The following is a 26,835-nucleotide window of genomic DNA, read 5'->3' on the forward strand; positions in this document are numbered from 1 at the left end:
TGACTGGGGCTGATGGGAGTCTTAACAGCAGCCAAAGGGCTACAGGTTCCCCACACCCAATGTGACAACTGTTACTAGAGCTAAATTTAACACCTAGTTGTTGTAGCATGGAGGTATTCTCCTGGTTCTGAAATCTAGACTATACTGCTTTGGAAGGTAGAAGGCAGAACAGAGCCCGGAATATGAATGCATCGTTATCTGAGGTTCCGCTTTTAAAATTTCTGCTCTCAGGAAACAGCCTTCATTTCGCCCTAAACCTTGGCCTGGCATGCAGTTGGCTGGGCCCACCCTCCCTTTTTGTGTAATGATCTGAAGTCCTCTGATGATGCCAAATGATGAGTGTAGTGCATAGAGGAGATTTTAATGTAGTGGCAACTTGCATTTTATTGTCAATTGGAAAACATTCTACAGATGGAGATATTGCTTGGCTTGCATTTAACTAACAGCTTTGCTGATATTCATGTTTAGGTTGATTGCCCAGAAAAGAGCAGAAGGCGTGATGGGCCAATAGAGTCAAAGGCATAATGCAGGTTGCCTCTTCTCTCTGCTTTTCAAACCCTGTTAGCATTCCCTTTATTTTCTGCTCGCAGGGGTTCCCACTAAGTGCACTGAAATACTGTCTTCCAAAGTTCGCTACACTCTACTTCCTTCCCAGATATGTGGGCTTTATAATCACCTGGGCACATGAAAGCAGCGTTGCGTGCTCTGCTAATGGCTTCTGAAAGGAAAGCATCATCTGACTTCTGGATTCTTATTATTTATTTGAAAGATTTATAACCTGCCCTTTCATTTGCATTGCTCAGAGCAGCTTACAACAATGATTAAAATGCAGGCCTGAACAATATAAAAGGTGTTATGCTGCCTTCAGTGTAAGGTTTCCCCAGCTGGGGGATGGAGGTGGAAAGAGATCTTAAATATTTATTAAAGTAAAATTTACATTCATTGCTCTTCCCATTTTTGCCCCTGGCACTGCCAACCACTGCTATATGGCCCCTCAAAGGTTGCTCAGCAGGAAATGTGGCCCTCGAGCTGAAAAAAAGGTTCCCCAGCTTTCGTCTAATCAGACTGGCAGTGTCTCTCGATTAAGTTTTCAGACAGGAATCTTTCCCTGTCTTATCTGGAGTTGTCTGGGACAGCACACAAAATGCTATAGCCACTAATTTATGGCCCTTCCAGGTGAACAATCACAGTGGCAGTGAGTGAATAGATTGAGGCACTTTCCCAAAATCCGTAGGAGCAGCCTTCAAATCCAACTGAAGTCCCAGCACTCGCGAAGTCACAGGAACTCATTAGGAAAGTCGTAATGCATCATTGATCCACTCTCCCCCATAATGCTAGTTTGTAAAAAGCTGTGGTCGTCCACTGATTAATTGAACAGAATATGCCCAGGCACGCAGCCTTTGCAAACTCAATGAATCATTCAGACTCCAGCCTCTGCATTACCCCAGAGACGAGGAATGTGTTGATTTCCTGGAAAATGGTTTGGCTTGATAAGGATGATGGAGGAGGAGGAGGCCATACCCCCAGACACTCAAGTATTTGTGTTTTGCTTTATTTAGTCATATCTTGGGGATCTGAAGCTCACTCACCAGGATGTCTTTTTGTTTAGGAGCTGCTGCCGTTTCTTTCTGGCAGGGATCCCAGCTACATGTGAGGCAGGGTGCGTGTAACAGCTGAGGCTCCCCTGCCACCAAGATGCAGTAACAGTGGAAAGTTTCGCCTGCTGACATTTCTCTTCTGTCACGCACCTGTTCAGAGCCACAAGGGACCAGAGTAGGTCTTACATAGCAACCATATTTTTGTGAGCTTTAGGGGCATCTAATGTTCCTAATTATCTGAGCAGGACCGTTCCAGCTTGCTGTCGTTGCAGAGTGACGGTGGAGTGGCTTCTGCTTATTCATTCAAAGGCCTAAAGCTGCCCCATATCAAAAACTTGGGGAAAGAACCAGCCTTGCCTTTGTGAAACAAAGCTCTTTCCTAGCATGCCTGTGTTTATTCAACGTATTAAAAGTTACCAGATTCTTTTTACTGATCATTGGGGAAATTATTAAATAAATGTTACCACTGTCCCGCAGAACCCTGTGCTTCCTTTCCACCTGCTTTTGGATCTCCAAAGCAATTGCTGACTACAGTAAACTCCATGCAAAACCCACATTAAAATAATAAAATGCCACTTTAAAATAAGGTACAGATTAGAACACAGTAAGAGCCCAGCTGGACCAAGTCAAAGACCCACCTAGTTCAACATCCTGTTCTCACAGGGGCAAACTAGATGCCTCTGGGAAGCCAGCAAGCAGAGTATGAGTGCAATGGCACTGTCCTGCTCATGTTCCCCACCTGCTGATATTCAGAGCCATACTCCCTCCGACACTGGAAGTAGGACACAGCCATCATGGCTTGTAGCTGTTGATAGCCTTATCCTCAGTGCATTTCTCTAATCCTCTTTTTAAAAGCATCCATCCTGTGGTAGTGAATTCTGTAGTTTAATCATTCACAGTGTGAATAAGGTACGTACTTTTATCTGTCCTGATAAAAGTTTAGATTTGGATGGCATGGCTAAAATAAACTTAGTCCTCACAAGCCCAGTGAAGAATTTGCTTCCTTAAATATTAGAAGGGAGCCACTGGTGTGAGTCTCAAGGGGAAGCGCATGTCACATAGGGGAGCCACCACCAAAAAAGACCCTGCTTCTTGTGCCTGCCATGGACCGTCACATCCATGGAGTGTGATCCTCAGTTATCTGCCATAAGGTCCCAGGGCAGAGAGTTATTTTAAAAAATCACAATTGCAAAAAAGAGTAAAACTTATAATAACCAGGACAGTGCAATTAAACAAATGAGGTGTGTCCCACAAAACAACTGTCAAAAGCCAGGGGAAAGAGGCAAGTCTTCCAAAATGCAGTGAAAACTATCAAATGAATGCGTCAGGTGCACCTCTGCAAGGAGAGAGTCCTACAGTGTAGGGGCCACCACAGAGAAGACCCTCTCCTGGGCTTCAAGTCATATGCATAGAGGTAAAGGACGGGGGTGTAAAAGTTGGAGTTAAATTCCAGCGGAATGGAACAGGAAACCATTCAGCTACGTTTTACTCAGAATAGACCCCTTGAAATTAATGCACATGACTAAGTTAGGTCCATTAATTTCAATGGGTTCTACTCAGTAAAGCTTAGCTGGGTCTCTCTTCAGACCCAAACAAACAAAATGTAACTTTTGGATAAGCTGCAATTCAGTATCACACTGGAGTTTTCCTTCGCAGTTTCCTTGTTCCGTGATAGCTACCTGAAGGCCTGTAACAGAATGGCCTGGTACATTGTGAGACCCTCTCTAAAACAGCTGCCATACAGAACTTCAGAAGAAAAAAGAAGTATTGATCTGAGCTGCCATTTAGTGCATGAATTCTCAGCCACAGAGCCTATGCAGTAATAGTAAACACTATTGTGGTGCATGGGGCAGTTCAGTGGCAGAGCATATGCAGAAAGTCGAATGCCCAAAATTCCATCTCGTAAATGACCCAGATATCCACATATACATTTTTATTTAGGACACAGCTCAGTGATGGAGCAGCTGCTATACATGCAGATGGTCTCATGTTCAGCGCCTGGCATTTTCAGTGAAAAGGATCTGGTAACAGAGAATGGGAAAGAATTTTTTTTCCTGCCTAGAGAGTCACTGCCAGTCATAGCAGACTGAGGATTGGGAACTCCTGACTCTCCAGATGTTGTTGGGACTACAACGCCCATCAGACCCGGATAGCATGACCAATGGCCAGGGATGATGGGAGTTGGAATCCAGAAACATCTGGAAGGCTGCAGGTTCCCTACTCCTGCAGTAAACAGTACTAAGCTGGGTTGACCAATGGCCTCTTTTCAATTACGATGACTAGCAAAGAAAGCGAGCCTGTGCAGGCTCAGTAGGAACAAAGGAAGCTGCCTTATACTGAGCTGCACCATTGGTCACTCCATCTAGTCCAGTACTGTCTACACTGACTGGCAGCGGCTCTCTAGGGTTTCAGACAGGGAGGTCTTTCCCAGCCCTGCCTGGAGATTCCAGGAATTGAACCAGATACCTTTTGCATGAAAAGCAGATGCTCTACCACTGAACTGTGACCTTTCAGCTATACATTTCCTACATTACTCTGGGGAAAATGCAAATGGGGTAACTAATCTGGTGCCCACCAATGCTTTGGACTACAACTCTGTCTTGTGGGCCAAATTTGACCCTCATTTGGCTGGCAAGCTCTGTCCCACAAACTATGGACGCCTTTCTGCCCCACCCCCAACACCATATGTGATGTCAGGTGTGCGTCAGGTAGGCACTTGGCCGGATCATGTAGCTGGGTAACCAGGATTGAACTCGGTAGCACATCAGCTGATGGATGAGGCACTCAATCCTGCTTGGGTTGGGTGCCCAAGAAAGTTCTCTGCAGGAAGTCTCTGGTGCACTGGGACTCTGCAGAAAGCAATACTAAGCTCTCTCTTCTCATCAGCTGAAATGGGGGGAAAGATAAAGATCTGACCGACTGGACCAAACAAATTCCCCCATCCATGGCTTAGGTGGGCACTCCAGCAAATGAACTCACCTTCCAGGACAGCCCAAGTTGCTTCAGTGGTCAAGGGCCATGTACACACCATTTTCCCTTACCCACAAGAACATAAGAAGAAAATGGCCTAGCTAGTCCAGCATCCTGTTCTCACAGGGGCCAATCAGATGTCCCACAAACAGGACCCCAGCGCAACAGCCCTCTCCTCTCCTGTGGTTTTCAGCAACTGGTGTTCAGAAGCAGACTGGAAGCAGCACACAGTCATCTAGCAGAGATCTAAAGCCTTATCCTCTGTGAATTTGTCCAATCCTTTTTTTTTAAAGCCATCCACGTCAGTGGCCATGTTGAGTTCCCCCAAATAATCATGGGAACTGTAGCCTGTTAAGGGTTCTGGGAACTGTAGCTCCACTAAAGGTTAACTGTAACTCCCAGGATTCTTGGAGAGGAAAGTGCTTTAAGTATATGGTGTGTGCCCAGGTTTCTTGAGCGCATTCGCCTGCCTGGTGGTGCCAGCTGGGTCTCTCCACACCCACCTCCGCATCCCTCCCATCCTCAGCTTGCTTTGCCTTCTCTCTCCAGCTCTGTATGTTATTATATATCTCGGGATGCACCAGCAAGTTAGCCATCCTCCCGCAGCTCTTGGCAGAGACCAGCGAGGGGAGAAGCACTTTGGCCAGGCATTGCGGCAGCTGCTGAGATGAGGCTGGAGAGAAGGAGGGGTGGAAAGCCGAGGAGGGGGCACACTGTGCCTGGTAGCCTCCGCCCCTCCCTCCCTCTCTGCTGGCCCGGCCAAGAGCTGGAGGTGGTCCCCGAGACAGCAATATGTAAATCGCCCTGGTCCTGCCTCCGACTCCTGCCAGCTGCAATCATCTCCCTCTCGCTGGGCTGGCAGCGATGTCAGGCGCTGCAACTGGGAGAAGCAGCAGCAGCAGCAGAGCTGGGGCTGGGATGCCGCCGGCGGCCACCCAGGCTGGGCTGGGGCCACTGGAGGGGAAGGCGGCGGCTGCCTGCAGAGCTGGTGAGTTGCTGCCCCCCCCCCCCAAGAATCTCGAGGAGGAAGCTCCTGCCCCTCCCTGGCGCGCTCTCCCTCCTGTTATTTTCACGCTTGCTGGTTTGGTTTCAGGGCTGGGTGGGAAAGGATAAAAGCCCTTTTCTAAAACTTGGATGGGAGAGTTAATCCTCCTCCTCCTCCTCCTCCTGCTGCTGCTGCTGCTGCTGCTACGGCTGCTGTTTCTCCCTGGCTCAACACTACCACCACCACCTCCTGCCCTCTTTAGGAGCCGCTTGAGTCTTGGATTCAGCCTGGGAGCTTGCGAAGGCTGTGGGCTCTGATCAGGAAACGAGGGAGGCTGCAAGACTGAGGGACTGCCCTCTCAGCTTCAAGAACTTTGCCTTGCTTTTTGTTCTGAATTCGTGTGGGGTCCTGCCCGTCGCGTTTTCGTGGCTCCTTTGCAACCACGATCATCATCATCATCATCATCACATATTGTTATTATGATTGCAATTGGAAAGGCTGTAGCTCAGGGTTAGAGCATCTGCTTTGCATGCAAAAGATTCTAAGTTCAACCCCTCTGTCACTCATACTGAGTGAGAAGGACCAATGGTCTGGCTCGATAGGACGCAGCTTCCTATGTTCCTGTTCAGATCAATGAGGACTAGAATCTTACGTTCTCCTAATGGCGTAGCTCAGTGGCAGAGCATCTGCTAGGTATGCAAAAGGTCTGAGGTTCAATCCCTGGCATCTCTAGGTAGAGTTGGGAATGTCTCCTGCCTGAAACCCTGGAAATCCTCTGCCAGTCAGCAAAGACAATGCAAGGCACTATAGACCAGTATTCACCCTTTATAAGGCAGCTTCCCATGTGGAACCTTGCAGCGGAACGTTTGCTCTTGTTCTGGGTGCCAGCCAGCCAGCCATGCCCTTTTACACGATACTGCATTCCATCTCCAGTCCTGATCTTTTACCCTATCAGACATTCAGGAAGACCAGTGAGCATACTCTATTCTCACTGAGTTGTAATGGGGTGCTTTCCCCCTAAAGTTTTTCTTTTTTGGGGGGGGGGATATTCTTCTGCAAAATTCTTTGTGCTCTCTTCTGATGCTTCCCTCTTGTGTGTGGAAGGGTACCATTTTGGCTCCATGTGGACTGGTGGTGGCACTCAAACAAATGAGTTTGGTTTTAGTATGCATGGGATGCTAATTAGTGTTAGGGTTGTGGTTTTATGCAGCACCTTATGGGGTTCAAAGCACTTTTCACACATTATCCCAAGGCTCTAACCTGGTGGCAGTGAGGGGGCCGTTCTCAGTGATAGTACCCCACTTATGAAACTCCATCCCAGGTGAAATCAGAACATTCTAGGTATGTTCAGGCACAATTTGAAAATCCACCCTCTTTGTCCAGATTTGGGATCATGATTGGTTTAAATGTGGTATTTTCTGCAGCTATTGATGTAGATCTTTTTAATCTTTGGGGTTGTCACCAGATAAGTTCTACTCAGAGTAAACTCATCAAAATCACGAGTAATTTAGTTCCATTGATTTCATTGGGGTCTACACTCCTTGGATACAACCCTTTTTAAGCAAACAATGAACCTGTTTTCATAATTACAACAACTCTGCAGGGTGGGCAATTATTATTATTCCCATAATGCAGCCTGAAGGGGAAGAGATGTGAAGGAGATGGAGAGAAGCAAAAAAGTGGCTTGCCTAAGGCCACCTCTGCCCGCATAACCTGTCTTTAAAGCACATCTCACCACAAAGAATCATGGGAATTTTGGTTCTGTGAGGGATAAACTACAAATCCCAGCACCCATAACAAACTACAGTTCGCATGGGGTTGTCCCTCTGTAAGGGTGCTTTGTATGTTTGGTGTGTATGCTGTGAGCTAATGGCAAGGGTGCACTTTGAACCAGGGATTTACTGCTGTTACCACACCCACTAATAGGTACAAATGATTGTATTCAACTAAGTTCTTCTCAGAACAGATCCAGTAAACCAATGTACATTACTCACATAGGCACTTACATGCCTATGGGTGGTCTGAGTAAAACTTAGTTGGATACTACCCAAACTTTTGCTCATTGCATGTTACTGTGCTGGAATATAAGCTCACTTAGGGTTGTAAATCAATTCAGGGTTGGCAGGGGGGCATATATGTGGAAAAGGAACTATATACCAGAATCTTATCCTTTTAAGCACCATTTATAAGCCAGAGATGTGTAACAGACATGTTGTATTGCTCTTACCTATGTCCTGCTTGTTTCAATGGGCTTGCAGAGAGGAGACGTTCCCTGTGTGAACAGCAGTTGCTTCTAGGATATTATCAATGGACAAATATTTCCGGTAGCTTTTCAAAGTCTCCTCCGTCCCCTCATTTTCTGGTCTCTTTTATGAGATAAGAATGTTTGTGGATCTGCCCTTTCAGAAAATTAAGTGGTTAAAAACGAGACTATTGATATTCACAGTTGTTTTATGTAGCCTCATTGATTTCGGGTAGCCTTGCCAAGCCAAAAAGTTGTTTGCTTTCTTACACAGGCAGTGAGTGGACCAGGGCTGAATGGGATTTTAGAAAGCAAGGATAGAATTGAGAGCATGGTCTTGTTCCATCTTCATGATGTCTTTGGAAATAATCTTTATCTCTTTCTTTCTCATGGGCCAAATGCTTTGTAATTTGTCTGATTTTCAAAAGGGTGGGTGTTGGCCCATCACTAGCAATTAATCTGTTGATATTGATGGCAAGACTGAGTTGGTCATTGAACAAGAGGGACACTTGTCCTAAGAAATGATATAAAGAGCTGGCAAGTGGTGGCAAAGATTTCTGGAAATTATTGTGCAGGGAAAGTTTTTAAGAAGGAAACTGGTGCAAAGACCATGATGTCCTTAGATGTATTTATACACAGTTCTGTATGTCTTCTTCAGAACTGGCAAAACAGGTCCAACTTTCTCTTTATGTCGGAACATGAATAGGGACTGGATGCACTATTCCAGGCTTCCTCAACCTCGGCCCTTCAGATGTTTTGAGACTACAATTCCCATCATCCCTAACCACTGGTCCTGCTAGCTAGGGATCATGGGAGTTGTAGGCCAAAAACATCTGGAGGGCCAAGGTTGAGGAAGCTCTCACTATTACAATACTGATTGTCACATGGTCCCTACATAAATATGCTCTCTCTTCCTGGAACTGAGGGTTGATTTTTCAGGGATAGGGGATAGGGGAGTGCAGAGATTTTACTTTGACAAATTTAATGTTGTTTGCTGAAAGTGGGATGGAACACCCTTAAGTGGGACCACAATATAATCACATTCACCATCCGCTAAAACAAATTAGAAGACAAAATAAGTGGGGCCTGAGACAAAATGTGACACTGTGGAGAGATCCTGTCCAGGATTCTGACTAGCCAGCCTCGTCCTTTACCTGAATTACTCTGTCCATCCTCCTCAGTCAGCATTTCATACCCAGAGAACATTAAGCTGTTTTGTGGAGGGTTCCCCCTGTAGGCGTTGTTATTTTCCCCGCCTCTGGAGATTTTACTTCTGCAGTTTTTTAGCATCCCCCAAACCTGGTGAAACCTCCTTTTATGTGTGGATTGCGCCAGGTGGCTACATAAGAATCCATACCCAGAGAATGATTTAACTTTTGTGACACCAAGCGATTACATCCTGCTGGGAACAGGCTCATACAGGCAATGCAGGATTAAATCCTGTCTTCCTGTCAATAAGTTGCTATCACCAGTGATGTCAGCTGATGGGCAGGTGGTCATGGTTTGGGGGAAATGACCTGTCAGGCCCACAGAAGTCAGAAGTCCCCCACCCCTGAGCTCAGTGGTCAAGCTGGGATAAAAGGGTTTATTTACTTATTACTAAATTTATATTCTGCCCTTCCTCCCAAAAAAGAGGTTAGGGCAGCCAGAGATAACAGATATTAAGTGTGGTTCAGAACAACTGAAGATTGGTCTTTTTGCTGACAATGTGATGTTAATTCTTGGGAATATATCTGGGTGTAAGATTAGCTTGAATAAATAAAACAAAAATAATTTCACATGTTCAGCATGTCATTTGACTTGAGACCACCATGACAATGTAAGTCTATCAAACTACCAGAACAGGTTGCCTCTGGAATCTTTCCTTTGTGTGGAGATGGGTTCATATTCCAGGATATATGAACCCTGAGTCAATTACATCCGGTGCCCCTTGCCAGCTCCACCTGGGGGCTCTAAAGTATGAGGAGCATGATGTCAGTTTCCACCCCTTTTCATAGGAAAGAACATCAAGTTGCATATCAAATAAAAGCCACTTTTTATAATTGGTTGAGGTGATGACCAATGCCAGCATGATAGCAGCTAATCAGAAGTTAATGATTAAAGGCAAACCTGCATCTGTTAGTCATAGAGTTAAACCTTCCGATATTGACACAAGTTCTCCTTACTATACCATCCAATAAAGATAACAGATGTGGAAAATGTTCTGCTAGATTGAACCTTGCAGAGATTTCACTGGGCCAAAGCCCTGCTCAAGCTGTGCTTGAACTGGCAATAGAGTCACAGCGGGGAGGGTTAGATCAGACAATGGCTATGAAAACAAATGCGGCTGAATTTCATCAGAAACTAGTCTACCTTCTGTTGAATTGCACTGTCTCAGCTCAAACATCAGTGAGTGCTGTGGATCTATTAGCTATTGTTAGGGATGTTAAGTTGGAAGAAGTGAGTCAGGAGCCCCTAGTTATCCAGTGGCTGTTTCCCCCACCACTTTTTCGCACTCTGCAATCAAATCCTTAATAATGTAAAGAAGGGTTTCTCAAATGCAGTCAAGCTCTCCTCCTTTTCATGAAAAGTCCAGCATTATTATTTTTTAAGAAGTGTCTTCTACAAAGATCAAGCCCTCTGACCCCCATCAAAGCTTGGTGCTATAAGATGGCTTTTTGAGAGGATTAAACGGATTCATGGAAGAGGGTAAGTCTATCAAGGGTTAGTAGTCACAATGGCTAGCAGGCAACCTTCCATTAAACCACTGAGCCTAGGGCTTGCCGATCAGAAGGTTGGCGGTTCGAATCCCTGCAATGGGGTGAGCTCCCGTTGCTCGGTCCCTGCTCCTGCCAACCTAGCAGTTCGAAAGCACGTCAAAGTGCAAGTAGATAAATAGGTACCACTCCGGCGGAAAGGTAAACGGCGTTTCCGTGCACTGCTGTGATTCGCCAGAAGCAGCTTAGTCATGCTGGCCACATGACCCGGAAGCTGTACGCCGGCTCCCTCAGCCAGTAAAGTGAGATGAGCGCCACAACTCCAGAGTCAGCCACAACTGGACCTAATGGTCAGGGGTCCTTTACCTTAGGCTTTTAGATTCTGTGTTGTGAGTGGTGTAAGTACAATACAGCTACACAATGCATCCCCTGCAGATGATGTCCAAGCTACCCACGCTCATTGACCTTGAAAGAGGAAAGGACTGGAGCCTCTTCTCCTATAAGTACCTAAGGAGAGCCCTGCTGGATCTGGCCAGTGGCCCACTGAGTCTGTAACTGAGTCCTCACAGGTGTCTGAGGGAAGCTTACAAGCAGAACCTGAGCACAACAGCATACTCCCCTTCTGCAGTTTCCAGCAACTGGTATTCAGAAACTTATTGCCTCCGACAGTAGAGGCATGCAACAGATTGTCAAAGCATGAAATGAACTGCAATTTCTGTGCCTGCCAGAACACTTGGGAACATAGGTAAACGTCTTACACCAAGTTAGGCTAATCTAGCACAGTATACCACGAGTGTGGAAGCTTTTTGGCTCCACAGGTCAGATCATTATCAGGATCTGCCTCACAGGCCAAGTTTGACAGGTGGGTAGGACTTGCCCACATGCCAGTAGCATGATGGCATTAAGACATCACATCCTGTTTGCCCCCCCTTTTAAACCTGGTTGTCCCACCTTCCCTTTTAAGCTCAGTCTTGCCGTGATCTTAAAGATGGAAGGAAAGAGACTTCTAAGGGCTTTTGCAAGGCTTGCAAAGGACTGTGGGGTTCTCCTCTCTCTCCATCCCCTTAAAAGGGAAAGCGGGGGGAGTTCTACACTGACCGGCAGTGGCCCTCCATGCTGTAGCCCCATTTGAGTCCTGTTGCCAAACAAGTAGGGGCTAGGAGTCTCTGAGGAATGCTTGCCTGGGAGCAGAATCCGCATACAAAGTCAAGACAGTCTAAGGTCAGGAAATTCACATGATCACAGAGCCAGGGGTCCAGTTCACAGGTCAGGGAATCCAGAGGGAGAGCAGGCAGCAGCAAGGTAAGGGGCAGGAACTGCAGCCATTGTTTCCAACATTTTACTGTTGTTGGGAGCTTGGCTTAAGAAGTTGGGAGGCAGTTGGTTCTCATTGGTGCCTTCTGCTCTGTGATCTAAGGCTGGTCAGGTGCAGGTGGAATCACTTGGCCTTCTCCCAGTTCAGGCTGCTGTTCAGCAGGTGAAGCTGCCCCCTGGCTCACAACACTCCAGGGTTTCAAACAGGAAGTCTAACCTAGTCCTACCTGGAGATGTCAGGGATTGAAACCAGGGCCTTCTGCATGTGAAGAAGATGCTCTGCCACTCTGTTACAGCCCTTCCCCACTAAGATGCCTGAACAAGCTTGACCACTGAGCATGCTAAATGACTGCCACACACCCCACCATGTGCTAGGAGGAGGAGAATGAAGCTGGCTAAAGGTTAGAAGCTTTAATTGCACATTTTTAGTTGCCTTAAAAATTAAATTGCCCAAAGGCTTCAGGATGGGGCAGGCTATGTGCTGAAATGTATCCTTTGACCACATTGCCTCTACAGGAGTGTGTGTTCACCCCAAGGTGGCCTGAATTGTATACTACCTGCAACTCCAAAAACCAAGGTGTATATGTAAATAACAGTATTATTATTCTGCTTATGGTCTTTATGTTTGCTGCTCAGGGAACAGCTGTATTGCCAGAAAGTAGGAACAAGTAACAAGAGGAGGCCAAACCCTATCAAAGAAATAAAGAGGGAAGCTTAAAAAGATTTCTCTGTGGGAGGCTCCAGATTTCCTGATCTTGTTTCCAGAATTGCACCAATGCATTAGCAGTCTGCCTTTTGTCATTTCCAGGCATTGCAACAGTTTTTCAGTTAGCATCTCCTTTTTTGCACATTATGGTTGGGCACAAGAAGGTAGGCATGTCTGATTAAATCACAGCATAAAATGCTATCAGGATGCAATCATACCAAGGTTATTTTTATACTTTTTTACAGGGTACATCAGTAACTATAGACAGTTAGGCATTGGGGCTACAAAAGGTCTCCTACCTCCTGCTATAAATGAAAGGGGTGGAATGATGCAAACTGCACACCTGCCACTTAAATTTAGAAATCTTTCTAACTGGGGCAGAATGCAGGTGAGAGCAAACTCACGGGGCAGTAATAGAGCACAGGAAAATCTGCTCATCCCTAGAAATAAACTAGCTGCTTATACAAAGTATAAAAACCTGCAGCGATTGGTCACAAGTGTGTATATATATATATATATATATATATATATATATATATATATATATACACACACACATATATATATATATACACACATATATATATCATGTGCTAAAGTTCCATCCAGGATAAAAGTTCCTATATAAATTGGAATGAATCTAGCTAGGTTAATACAATGCCATGGCATCCATTGATGGTTTTCTGGAGCTAAGTGTGAACAAACTATGTTCTGAATGCAGCAATATTTCTTTCCTATCTTTTTTTTAAAAAAAATATTTTTTTCTTTCTCGACTCTCTAGCACTAATGAGGCAAAGGACCAGATGTGGAAATTTGTGTCTTTAATCCATCCCACATGCTAAAAGGATGAAATCATGGGACTTAGTCTCTCCTGCCTGAAAGGTAAGAAGCCATATGATGTCTCCTTCATCCTCACTCAGGGATGGGAAACCTGTGGCTCCCCAGATGTTGTTGGCCAGTGCTCAGCGAAGGTGGAAGTTGTAAACCATCAACAACTGGAGGGAACCAAGCTTCTCCACACTCTGCCTAAACCCACATGGATCTCCATGGATCTATGAGGTGGAGGGGGGGCGTTGTTGTGCTCATGGGACCATGATTATTTTCAAAGGGTTTTTTTTTTTTTTTTTGCCAGAAAGATGGAATAATATTCAGCAGCCTATAAACAGCTTGATGCTATCCACACCACATTTAAAGTTACACTTTTAGGACAGATCCACACCATACATTTAAAGCACGTTCAGCACACATTTAAGGCACAAGCATCCCGAAAAGACCCTTGAGAACTGTCGTTTCCTCCCAACAGACCTACAATTCCCAATAACCTTAATAAATGTCTGTTGCCAGGATTCTATGGAGGAAGTCAAATGCTTAAAACGTGCATTGGGTATGCTCTGAGAGCACAGTATGGATCTGCCCTCAAAGTGTAACTGGTTTGAAAGAAATCCGAGGGGAGGTGTGAATTCTTATCACTTGGAACGACATACATTGTCATCCAAATACTACAAGTTTCCCACATGTGTATATGAAGCAGCCACCTTGCACTGACCATTAGTTCATCTCTAGCTCAGGACTGAGTCACTACTGAGTTCTCTTCCAGGGTTTCGGGCAAGAGTCTTTCACAGCCCTATCTGGAGATGCCAGGGATTGAACCTGGAAGCTTTTGAACATAGATTTTCAGATCTTGCTGGACTACAGCTCCCATCATCCCTGACCATTGGCCCTGCTGGAGTCCAGGATCTTTTGGAGGACCATTCCTTGATCTAATGGATCAGGTCTTTAAAAGAGAAGGCTCTGAGTTGGACCAGACTTCCTCCCTGCCTCCCTTCTTCCCAGAAAGCAGGCACGTGCCATCTCAGCAGCCTTGACTAAGGACAGGCAATCTGAGAGGAGAACTTTACGACTGCAATAACCCAGGACATTTGGAAGGAACTCCAGAAGCCGCCTACAGTGTATTCCGCCACCGCCACCCCATCTAGTTAAAACCAAACTTGGCAGGAGCCACTGGGCCCACTTAATCATCCGAGAAGCAAGGTGGAAGCGAACAATTGGCAGCAGTCAATTGCAGATGGGAGGGAAATAGGGTGGGGGGGTCTGTGCACTACATGGGTTGTCCCAGTTTCATTCCACTGGCCTGGATTTATGCTGCGGCGCAAAGGCTGGGGAGTTTGGCTAATGCACACACCACAGTTAGTAACCCCTAGTTGCTACTTGTTAGTAAGGATCCAAGAAGGCAGTGATTTCCATTCCAACCTGTCTTCATCACAAGCGGTGCTGCTTCTGTTCTGCTGCAGTTCCACATCCGCCAAATTCTGACGCTGTCCACCATATTACCTAATTTACATACTTATTTCCACAAGTCCCATTACTTACATGTAAACAAATGGCACAATTATTTCCTCACCATTCATTTCAATGCAAAGGAAACGTAATTTAAATGGGAATGAGGCCATAATCAATTTCATATCATTTGAAGGCAATGATAACAGCAAATACTGCAGGGTTGGTTCCCATCACAGACATGGGACAAATAAGCAAACATCGGCAATTTCTGCTTCTGTTTCCGATTTCCATGGCATTCCCTGACATCCCTACTCACCAGACATGCACAGAGCACTACGCGTGCCCCATTTCAACAACCCTTGGGGGGTCATAAAACCTGCTAAGGGTTGTCAGGATGAAGCCAGCTGTTATAGACGTTCCTCTATCCATGGAGATGCTCTCTGTCCCAAGCTGGGTAAAGCACCATTCTCACAAAGCAGCCTTGGCTTTTATTTTATTTTCAGTGTGCTCTGTTCTCTCACTGGGTAATCGGGGCAAGTGCTAAATATTGCATCACCCATTAGCTTTTACTGCTGTTTGGCCCCGATGCCAGCGTGGGCTGTCAGCTTTAATGCCAAGCCAAAGGCCTGAGCACCTGCTGCCTTTCCTTCCCCGGGGGGCTCCTCACACAGTGTGGGGCTGGGCCAGCTCCCTCAGGTAGCAGTGCTGGGGAGCGCATCTTGAAAGCAATCTCCCAGCGAGAAGGGGAGGGAAATGCACCCCCTCTGACACTTTGGAGCCATGGATTATTCATTCACTCTTTGGGCTGACATTCAGGTTAATAGGCTGTGGCTGCTCTGGCCCAGCTAGTCAAAGCCACAAATGGCCTGCAGGAACCCTTGTCTGCCCCATGGGAATGCCACCTCTCTGCCAATTGCTCCTGTGCTTCCAAAAGCAGTGCAGCAGACAGGTGGCACTTCTGCAACTGTGAGCAGGCAGCAGCTGGGGAGAGCAATACCAGTTGAATTTCAGACTAGCAGACCCTACACTCCATTTCCTATTTCCTGGTCCCTGAAACCGGTCAACTAACATTCTTATTTTGCACCAGGTTTTTCTTTTGCCTCTGAGGGGCATCTTCTGAAAATTAAAGTGAGTATAAGTTGCTGGGGATTTTGCTGTTCAGGGCTCGGCCATCTCCTCCAGGTCTCTGGTCCTAAATGCAGGGTGTGGCAGATGCATTCTGATGCATCAGTGCATGTACTTGTAAATTTGTATGCATTAACACTAAGTGGTATGCAGACTACCAACACAAGGCATCTGCTGAGGTATATTCTGGACCCCTGCTAGCCAAAGAGCAAACAATTGGTTGCTTTTTAAAATAGCTTAGGACAGGGCTATTGCAGATTAAACAAATGCAGCATACAGTATATGAAGCAGAGAGAAGCTGTTGCTCAGCCCAGCAAGGAGGCTTCTGGCAGGACCCCAACCTATCCTCAACCAGCCCCCATCCACTTGCCTTCTCTCTTACAACCTTCCTGGGTGGTGCTGCTGCCCCTCCTCCTTAGTCTCAGCCTTGCCCCTTGTACAACTCAGCAGGAAGGAGAAGGAGAAGGTTGAGGGTGGGGGCAAAACTAGAATGTGTGGGTTCTGCCTATCATAGGCTTTGGCTCTCCCTACTGGTTGGGCAACCCAGTCCCTACTAGCACCACTGGTGATGTTCCCCCTCCTCCTTTACTCCCCATTTTTCTAAACCTGATCACGTCCCTTGCCCTTTTCTGCCCTTTTTGCACTTTTGCATCTCCTGGGAAGGAAAGACGTGAAAGGCCCAGCGAGAGATGCAGAGATGCCGTTTTGCAGCAGCAGCTGCTGCAGCTGATGTTACGAAGATCTCATAAAAGCCGCTTCCGCAGAAGACCCCCTGGGAACCAGGCAGAAGCCTCCACACGACTCTTTGCAAGGAAACGGTGGGGGCGAGGGCGTCAGAAGTGTACTGGATATAAATAATATATGTTCAAATGCTTCCCTTGTGTCAGACACAGTGCCTTGGATATATGGCTCACGCAAGGCCTCCTCATCTCTTCCCAGCTCATGAGCCAAAGTTTTCAGCTGCTTCAGTGAATTCCCAAATGCCCTCCTCGAAATAGTCCTTTCCACCCCCGTGGAATGTTCACAGTCACTTTCAAGCGACGCCACATGGGTCACTTGAAAAAGGACCTTAGATATAAACCCACCCACCCCCACCCCACACATACCTGTCCTCTTTATTTCTACCATTTCACCTCTGTCTTTCCTTCAGGTAGGTTTGGGGCAGCACACATGGCTCCTCTTTTATCCTCACTGCAACCCTGTGACCCTCTTACACTGAAAGAGTAGGACTGACCCAAGATTAGCTGATGGGAAAATATGACCAGGTGGAGATTTGAACCTGAGTTCCCTCCCCGTACCATATAAACCCTTCAAAAATCTTTGCTCTACTTTAGTCCTTAGTTTGGACTCCATACAGCAAGGCTGAATTAAGTTCATAAGAATTATGAGGGAGAAAGGCCCACAGTTTGAATTTCATTCAGCCATCTCTCTTTCTCTCTGTGTGTGCTATCCCAGAGATTGCTAATGTGGCACCCTGGGTGCACAGAATCCCACCCCCACTTTAAACAGTCATGGATTCCCCTAAAGAATCCTGGGAACTGCAGTTTATTACAAAAAGTACTTCTGTCTTATCAGGATTCAGTTTGTTACATGAGGTGGTCATCTGGGGATTTGGGGTGGGGACAGTTAAATTCACCAGTATGTGGAGGCGACTTCCAACTCCATTAGTGTGGTGGCAAGTTCTGAAGTGCAGCCATTCTTCTGAACAGTCGTGGCTCTCCAAAGATTATACAAGAACCTTATACAATAGTGATAATTAGGAATGCATTGCAATGATCAATGCAGATCTCTGTGTGTTGCCTTCCCGCTATATCCATGCTTCTCAAGCTATTTGAAGTGTTGGACCAGCAATTCCTACCATCCCCGCCCCCAGTGTGCTGGGGACTGTTACCTTAGTTGGCCCTGAAGGGTACCACTCAATCTGGGCTGTGGTGGAGTTGTTGGGGAGTAGCAGTTGATGGCTCATGGGCTTGTACTGGTCCATGGACCATGACTTTGAGTAGCACTGAGCTAAATCTACTATATTCTGAGCATGTTCATGGGCAAACGATTTGGAGTGTTTCACTATCATCTTAAGTTGCGTCTCGAGTTTTGTTTGCCATGAAGTTCCACTGCATGTGACAGAACTTGCACACCATTCTCTTGAAACAGAAGCACCTTGTGTTTTCAGTGTTCCTAAATGCTTAGCTTTGGAGCCTACAGAACAATTCCTCCTTGCTGTTCCTCCCATGCTCCTTCTCCAGAGTGGCTCTAGGAGCCAATCCTCCGTGGCTGGTTCACCTCCTTTCACTCTAATTCGCTCCAGTCAGCACAAAGGTTGAGAAACTTTCCTTTCATTGGCTGAATAGGTGGCTCTAGGATGCTGTAGACAGGGTCCCTACTAGTATCCTGCTGCAGAAATAGTAGTGGATCGTCAACCTCCTGCAGCTCTGGACCACTGCACTACTGCTCAGCTTTCTTTCTCTTTCCTCAATCTCTTGTTTCTATCATCCAAACCTGGAAAAACAACAGCACCCAGTTAATATTCTCAGCAGGTCTCTGCTGTCAGTTTTGGACTGGACGAGGGCAAGCAAACTGAAGCTTACTCCAGACGATAAGTTGGCTAAGGGATCTGATGTTTCGGGGATGCCAGCTTGTTCTGGAAGGGGCTGTGCTTCCTCCCGAAACAGCAGCCTCACAGCCTTGTGAAGAAGACGCTGAGCTCCACATGGCTGGGGCCAAGCCCTTTATGAATAGCAACGCACTCCCATCTGGAAATGCATTTGTAAATCTCAACTCTCTTGGCGATGAGCTGCAGCCCTTAATGCAGGTCCATCCAGCAGCTGGGCCGAGAGGCCCTTATTGATTCCCAAAGAGCGAGGCCTGTTCCATCATCATTAATAACAGATGAGTCGAGCGGCTTTGGATGCAAAGCCCTACTGAGCCTGTTTCACCTAAATGCCGTTGAATGGCGAGCAGGGAGGGAGGAGAGGTGAGAAGGAAGGCTTTGGCTAGACTAGAGGCAGCCTAGCATGAGCACCATTGAGATGGATGGGGCTGGAGCAAAAAGCACATCCACTGCTTTCATGCAGATCCCATTCATTTCTTGCTTGGCATTCCCATGGGCAGCCAGCGTAGAGAGTGGTTAATGGACATAAGAACTTAACAGCCCTGCTGGATCAGGTGAAGGGTCCATCTAGTCCAGCATCCTGTTCTCAGCAGCCAACCAGATGCCTCTTCTGGGAAGTCTGTGAGCAACACATGAGGGCAACTGCGCTTTCCCCACCTGCAGTTCACAGCATGTGCTATGCAGGGACAACCTGACTTAGACAGTGGAGGAAGAGCACAGCCATTGTGGTTAGTAGCTACTGATACCCTTTGCCTCCATCTTTTACAGCCATTCAGGTTGGTGGCCATCACAGTTTCTTGTGCAAGTGAGTTCCATAGTTTAACTATGTGCTGCTCTGCGAATAAGTGCTTTATTTCGGCCCTCTTGAATCTTCCAGCATTCGGCTTTATTGGCTGGTCCAGAGTTCTAGTAAAGTAGTACCTCGGGTTAAGTACTTAATTCGTTCCGGAGGTCCGTTCTTAACCTGAAACTGTTCTTAACCTGAAGCACCACTTTAGCTAATGGGGCCTCCTGCTGCTGCCGCGCCACCGGAGCACGATTTCTGTTCTTATCCTGAAGCAAAGTTCTTAACCTGAAGCACTATTTCTGGTTTAGCGGAGTCTGTAACCTGAAATGTATGTAACCTGAAGCGTATGTAACCCGAGATACCACTGTATTATGAGAGGGTTCTTTCCCCAATCTGCTTTCTATACGCCATGCATAATTTTAGACACATTTGCTTCAGAATAAGTAAGTCCTGGGACTTGGATGGCGCTGTGGGTTAAACCACAGAGCCTAGGACTTGCCGATCAGAAGGTCAGCGGTTCGAATCCCCACGACGGGGTGAGCTGCCGCTGCTCGGTCCCTGCTCCTGCCAACCTAGCAGTTCGAAAGCACGTCAAAGTGCAAGTAGATAAATAGGTACCGCTCCGGCGCGAAGGTAAACGGCGTTTCCATGCGCTGCTCTAGTTCACCAGAAGTGGCTTAGTCATGCTGGCCACATGCATGGCCAGCGAGATGAGCGCCGCAACCCCAGAGTCGGTCACGGGGTCCACCTTTTAAGTAAGTCCTATACTGAGCCTTGTGGGACTGTCTTCTAAGTAGGCCTGCGCAGGAACGAACTCCTGCAGATCTTGAAGCATCTGGAGAAAGGGAAGACTGCCTTAAGGAAACCCACAGGCCCGAACCCCTGGCACCAACCCACTTTTACTTTTAATTATTATTAAATGCTTTTAATTCTTTTAAACTGTTTTTATTGATAGTATTAATGTTCCTTGTGAATCAGAGGTTTTATTACAATCGATCTGTACATAAATCTTATTAAATAAATAAAATAAAACTTAGCCAAATCATACACAGGCATTGAAAGCAGGATTGTGTATGTATAATCACCCCGATACCCTCATGAGCACAAATCGTCACGAATGTCTGCTTTGCTGGCAGATTACAGCATGCATCCCATATGTGTCTCTCCAATGCCCACCAGAGGGCGACCTTGCAACATTTTTGGCTGCAAACTTTGCTAGTTGTAGGCAATTTGGTAGGGAAGGGGTCTGAGAAGGAAGGAAAGCACCAGTTTATCAGTCTTCTCTTCTTCTTTGGAGGGCAGCTTCTTCTTCGGAAGCGTCATTTGTATTCAGCGCCGCACAACAAACTAAATATAACCCAGGATCTTCTTTACCATGGTGATGGCACTGTGTCAGTTGACGGCAAACCTGGTGTATCGAAGCATGCTTTCGCCATATGGCCCATCATTAGAAGGGCGAGGGAGGTGATCAATCTTGAAGCATTAGGGAACAGAAGACCTGCCAGCATCCTCAGGAGCAGAGCACATTCAGCTACAGCTGCAGAGGGGCAGATCTGACCTGACACACCAACGATGGATGCATACTGTGGTGACAGTCAGTGCTGGATTACTCAATAGGCAAACTAAATATATGCTTATAGAGCACAAGCAAAAGCAGGGGCACAAAAAAGAGGTTTTTAAAATATTACCTTTGAGTTCAACAAGCCTTGAAATAGTCATCAGGAGAACAATCAGATATTTGTTAGACTTCCTTACACTGCACCCCACACTATTTTCCCCATTTTCCTCTTCTACTTTCATTACTTACCCCCACCTAAACCAGGGGGTGTCCTACCAAGGTAGATCAAAATAATGCAAGGGAACCTGATCCTGTCACATGCTGCACATGACATACATGCATGTACATTTCAGGACGCACGTAAATTCTAGGTGTATACAAGCATAGCAAATAATACTAAAAGTTTGGTATTGTTTTTATTTTGGATTACATTTAAAGGGCACCATCTTATTTCCAGTGCTTAGGGCCTCCAAAGGTCTTAATCTGGCCCTGAAAAGCAAAATTAAACAACCATATAACCAGGGCTGGCCTTAATAGGAAGCTGCTTTATACTGAGTCAGACCATTGGTCCATCCTGCTCAGTACTGTCTACATTGACTGGCAGTGGACATCCAGGGTTTCAGACAGAATTTTTCCCCAGCTCTCCCTGGAGACACCAGGGATTGAACCTGGGACCTTCTGCATGCAAAGTCAGATCCATGCCATACATTGAAAGCTCATTTATACTGCTTTAAAAGTCACAGCTTCCACCCAAATATCCCCTCTCAGAGCTGCAGCTCCTAGCACCTTTACCAAACTACAGTTCCCAGGATTCTTTGCAGTGGGGAGGCCATATGTCTTTAAATGTGGTTTAAATGTATGGAGTGGGTGTGTTCCTATATGGCTGGAAAGTGCAAGCTTTGGAAGTAAATGTTTCGTAAAATCTTTATCAGGGCCTGCCACCAAGGGCTCAGCCGTACTGTTTTAACGTGTAGGGTCAGCGCTTCCTGTCTTTTCATTAATTGCCTACTATCTGTATGACGTTCTCTGCCTTCCCACATTTTCTCACACCCCTCTCCTTTCAAGAGTATCCCTCGTATGAGGAAATCCAGACTGAAGGAGTGGAAAGTGTGGGAAGGCAATGTCACATAGCCAACAGAGAATTAACAGAGGTGCGGGAAGCTTATTATCCACTTACTTACTTCTTTCAGTTGGTAAGACAGCTATGGTCATTCCTGGAATGGGATAGCTTGACCACAATTGCCCATGCATTGGTAACCTCATGGCTGGATTACTGCAATGCACTCTGTGTGGGGCGACCCTTGGTCCAGAGGCTGCAGCTGGTAGCAAATGCAGTGGCTAGGCTGCTTGTGGGGGCAAATTACTTCCAGCATGTAACACCCAGTTTGTGGAATTGGCACTGCCAATCTGCCTATCCCATATACACCCAGTAGATCACAGTTGCCTGTGGGAGAGTTTCTCTTGCAAGTTCCCACAATATCAGAAACCCGCTTTGCACTAACTCGCAGCAGGGTTTTTCGTGTGGCTGCCCCATTCTGCAGAATAGCGTTCCTGTCGAGATACAACAGTCACGCACTATCTGAGAAGGGCCGACTCCTCTCTGTGACATAAAACACACACACCCAATTTCCTCTGAGGAACAATGAACGTCAGAGGTTGCCACCTCCGAGAGAAAGGTAAACTCTCTCTCTCTCTCTCTCTCTCGTTCCCTCAGGCTTTAAAACACACGTCAACAGAGGTGGTGGCGGCGGCAGCGGGGACATTCCTGTCATGGCTGACAAGCGCCTGAAAGTCCCAGACATTATTATCACGCCTCCTACCCCCACGGGGAAGGCGCTGTCGAGAGACACCAGGCAGGAAGGTGAAGACTCTCCGCACAACTGCTGAGCCAGATGGTCTGGGATTCGGCCGCCCGCGGTGGGGCCAGAGAGACCTGGAATGTGAAGATGCCACTAAAGAGCCCGGTGCTGTGAACAGCTTGCTCAGGAACTCATCTGTGCCTCTGGGTTTCCCTAAGCCATCCTCCGTTTCCCTTTCCTCCTTCCTTTGCCTGGGTTTATGAAAAAATTATGAATGGATCTACATATACCTCACTGTTGGGACCGTTGCACTGTTAAAAACTGGCAGCCGGCGAGGAGGGCCTGTTGAGAAATGAGCTGAGCCAATGGCATCTGGAGAAGAAGAGCTGCTCCAATGGATGGGGTTGGAGAGCTGGGAGGAGAGGAAAGGTCTTGCAGCTGGTGGCCCCCTGCCTCCAAAGTCCCTGCTTGTATCAAGCCTTTCCTTAGTGGTATCAGTCGGTCCGGCCAAATTACCGCAAGCCTGTCTGTTGTGTTCTGTTGTGGAATGGGTAGGCCATAGCTCAGTGGTAGAGCATTTGTCTTGCATGCAGAAGGTTCCTAGTTTGACACACACACACACCCCAAGTATCTTCAGGTATGGCTGAGAGAGAACCCTGCCTGAAGTGCTGTAGAGCCTCTGCCAGTCAGTGCAGACAATATTGAGCCAGATGGGCCAGTGGTCTGAATCCATATAAGGCAGCTTCTTGTGTGGCTGAGCTCCTCTGTGCCACCAATAATACATTGGGAAATGTCCTTCAACAGGACCTGGCACTTTGGTGTGTGAGGAGAAGTGTTTCTCCACTAGGAGTAAAGAAGCTCTAAGTTCGGCACTGGCAGTGACATAATAGCAAGAAGAACTGGCAGCATCTTACCATCCCATTTGTAAGGGACCAATACAATAATATTTGTGGCCACCATTTTGTTGTTTCTCTTCACACATGAAATTCCACAAGAGTGAGGAAAGTGGGAATACTACATTCCCTAAGGCAGGGGTAGTCAACATGGCGCCCTCCCAACGTTTTTGATCTCCAGCTCCCATCAGCCCCAATCAGCATGACCAGTGGTCAGGGATGATGGGATTTGTAGTCCAACATCATATGGGAGGGGACCGCATTGGCTGACCCTGCCTCAAGGGAAGATTGAATCCTTCTTGTTAGAGCTTTATTTAAGCTACTTTTTTAAATGTTTTAAAAAGGCCACAAAATGGTTCAGGCATAGCTGGGAGAACTGTTCTTCACTAGGAGGGAATTGCTCTCCACTAGCAATGTTACTGGCACTAGCCAATAGGATTCTGCGACCACAGCCTACAGCATGCAGACAATAACAACGGACGCACTCATGAGGGTTGTGGGAGTGGCGAGGTAATCCCATTTTCCCAGCCACAAAATATTTCTGTTTTCAGTGCTGAAGAAATGTGATCTTCCCCACAATTGAATACCATTGTTTTACAGAAGCCTTGTGGGATGTTGTGCACCACGGATGTCTGAAAACAATTGTGGATTTATTGCATGGGGATAATGGTTGTCTGTAATATGAGCTGAAAAAGAGAGTACATCAGTGTTTGATTCAATTAAGACTGACTTTATTTGATCAGTTTTTAATGTGACTCATGCGTCCTTTCCCACAACCAAATCTTTAGGTTCAATATCAGGGAATCTCAAATAGCCATACAGATTTTGACTTGACTTCAGAAGCATCAAAATCTTCTCATCCATGCAGCAAATTAAACTCAATCAACCTCCGTACGCAATTGCAGAGCGCCTAGGATTCTTGCAGGGACTTCTTATTAAATATTATTGTATTATTAGAGATGGAATGATTGTTGGAATGAGCATCAGATTATTGCATACCTAGATTGCTATCAGCTATGTAAGAAAATTGGATGTCATTTCCTGCCTTCCCCTTTTTTATAATATTTGAGAACCATACATTTAATTTCTAACATTATTTTTTAGAGGGATGCAAACATCTGAGTTTGGTGCAAGAATATTTTGTTTCAGCCTTAGCATGGATTCTAGACTTTGTGAGCTGGCATGGATGGTTGCTTCCAAAAAAAAAAAAAATGTTTTCCAAGTCTCTGGGAGGGGAGGGATATTTATAAAGCATCATGGTTTTATTACACATAAAAATCTCCCACTTGGTTTTATGGACTGGTTGTCATTTCTTTTCAGATCAGGGTACATTAAACAAGAACAGTGTCTGGGAACTATTATCCTTCCTAGAGATCTGGCTAATCAGACCTGGATCCAGTGACAAAAAAGAGCCGTTCTATGTGATTATGTGGTATTTTGCTATGTCAGGGATTATTTAGCTGTGATTCCTACATTGCAGGGGACGTGGGTGGCGCTGTGGGTAAAACCACAGAGCCTAGGGCTTGCTGATCAGAAGGTTGGCGGTTTGAATCCCCGTGACGGGGTGAGCTCTCGTTGCTCGGTCCCTGCTCCTGCCAACCTAGCAGTTCGAAAGCACGTCCAAGTGCAAGTAGATAAATAGGTACCGCTCTGGTGGGAAGGTAAACGGCGTTTCTGTGCGCTGCTCTGGTTCTCCAGAAGCGGCTTAGTCATGCTGGCCACATGACCCGGAAGCTGTATGCCGGCTCCCTCGACCAATAAAGCGAGATGAGTGCCACAACCCCAGAGTCAGTCACGACTGGACCTAAATGGTCAGGGATCCCTTTACCTTTACCTTTTACCTGCATTGCAGGGGTTGGACTAGATGATCCTTCTAACTCTGCAATTCTATTATTCTAATTAAGAAGCAGCACATCACTAATCCAACAAACATAATGAATGGGAAGAATTAAAACAAACAGATCCCAAACTGAGAATCTTCCTCTGGCTTGAATGGTCTGGGGAGGAGAGGATGATGGCTCCCCACGCGCTGCCTCTTCTTTGCCCCATTGCATTAATAATAGAAAGTTAAAGTTGCATCTCAGCAGTCATGTTCTTGGGTCGCATTCTGTAATCCAGCTCAGAGGCGGACGAAGAAGAAGGCTTACCATTTAAACGGTTGGTGTGAACTAGGAACCCCATCAAGGAAAAGGAAGGAAGTGTCTAGCCACTGCTTAATTCCCCACTCTCCAAATTATCTGACTTCCTCTAGCATGAACAAATTTAAACGCCTCATTATTACCTCAAAAGTGGGAGGAGCAACACATGTGAATTGCCCCTTTGTCCAGTACGCTTGGCTACACCTAGACATGCACCCGCCTCTATTCCCCATCCAGACAAGCAAAAGCATGTACGGGGAATGTGTGAAGCTGTTGAAGGGTATGGCCTGGGGAGAATCCTGAGGGCCAGATAGGTCTGGAGGGCCACATTCAGACACTGGGCCTGAAATTCCTCATCCTTTATTTACTCTGTTAAAGGTTCTTTGTAATCCACTGAGATGAGAGACACTGTCCAAAATCCAGCACTGTTGGGATACGGCTATAATTGTTCCAATAACAACACATAGCTGTGATCAAAGCATGTGATTTGTTTGGAAGTGAACGTGCTGCTGTTGCTAAGAGACCTCAAAGGCAGTTCAATTTCCTTCCACCACCCAGGTCCCTATCTCTCCCCCCCCCCCCGAAATAGAACAATATTTTAATTTGTCTGAATCTGCTCCCCCTTGAGGGATCAGCCACCTTGCACAAATCCACAGATAGCCTTCTTGCCAGAGCATTTGTGCTTATCTTAAAACACAACACAATAAGAAGAAGAAAAAATCTGTGCTGCAAATTCTCTGGTGTCCTCAGCTTCCTTTTCAGCTACTTTGGAATAAAATTGCCTTTCTTATTTCTCAACAACACAGGCTGAGAAAAACACTAATTAGGCTTTGTGAAGGAGGAAGGTGGACTCTAGGACCCTGTCAGAGTCCTCATGCCTTTCCCAAAGCCCTGCTTACCTGGCTTTGGGAAGGCATCACAAGGGTTGTGGGGCGGGGGCATCAGAGGTTTCTGAGGGCAGCCAAAAAAGGCCTTGAGGACTGGATGAGGCCCCCAGGCTATGTGTTGGACTGCCCTGGCCTAAACTGCAACTTCCTACAACTATGGCTGCATAATTTGCACTTTCCAAAACAATATATGAATCGAAGCACAGCCGTCCTCCAAAATCCACACTTCTCTGGATTTTGCAATGCACA

At 46.4% G+C, this 26,835-nt stretch overlaps 1 long non-coding RNA gene across 1 annotated transcript; it reads left to right on the top strand.

Annotated features, from left to right (window-relative positions):
• The first annotated feature begins 5,201 nt into the window (after window positions 1-5,201).
• Window positions 5,202-24,837, top strand: LOC310768386. Its single transcript, XR_014551298.1, has 3 exons — window positions 5,202-5,556; window positions 13,293-13,393; window positions 22,584-24,837. It is a non-coding gene; the product is annotated as an uncharacterized lncRNA (long non-coding RNA).
• Window positions 24,838-26,835: the final 1,998 nt, after the last annotated feature.

The sequence above is a fragment of the Podarcis filfolensis genome (assembly GCF_964270895.1).
Source record: "Podarcis filfolensis genome assembly, chromosome: 8".
In the NCBI taxonomy this organism is placed as follows: Eukaryota; Metazoa; Chordata; class Lepidosauria; order Squamata; family Lacertidae; genus Podarcis; species Podarcis filfolensis.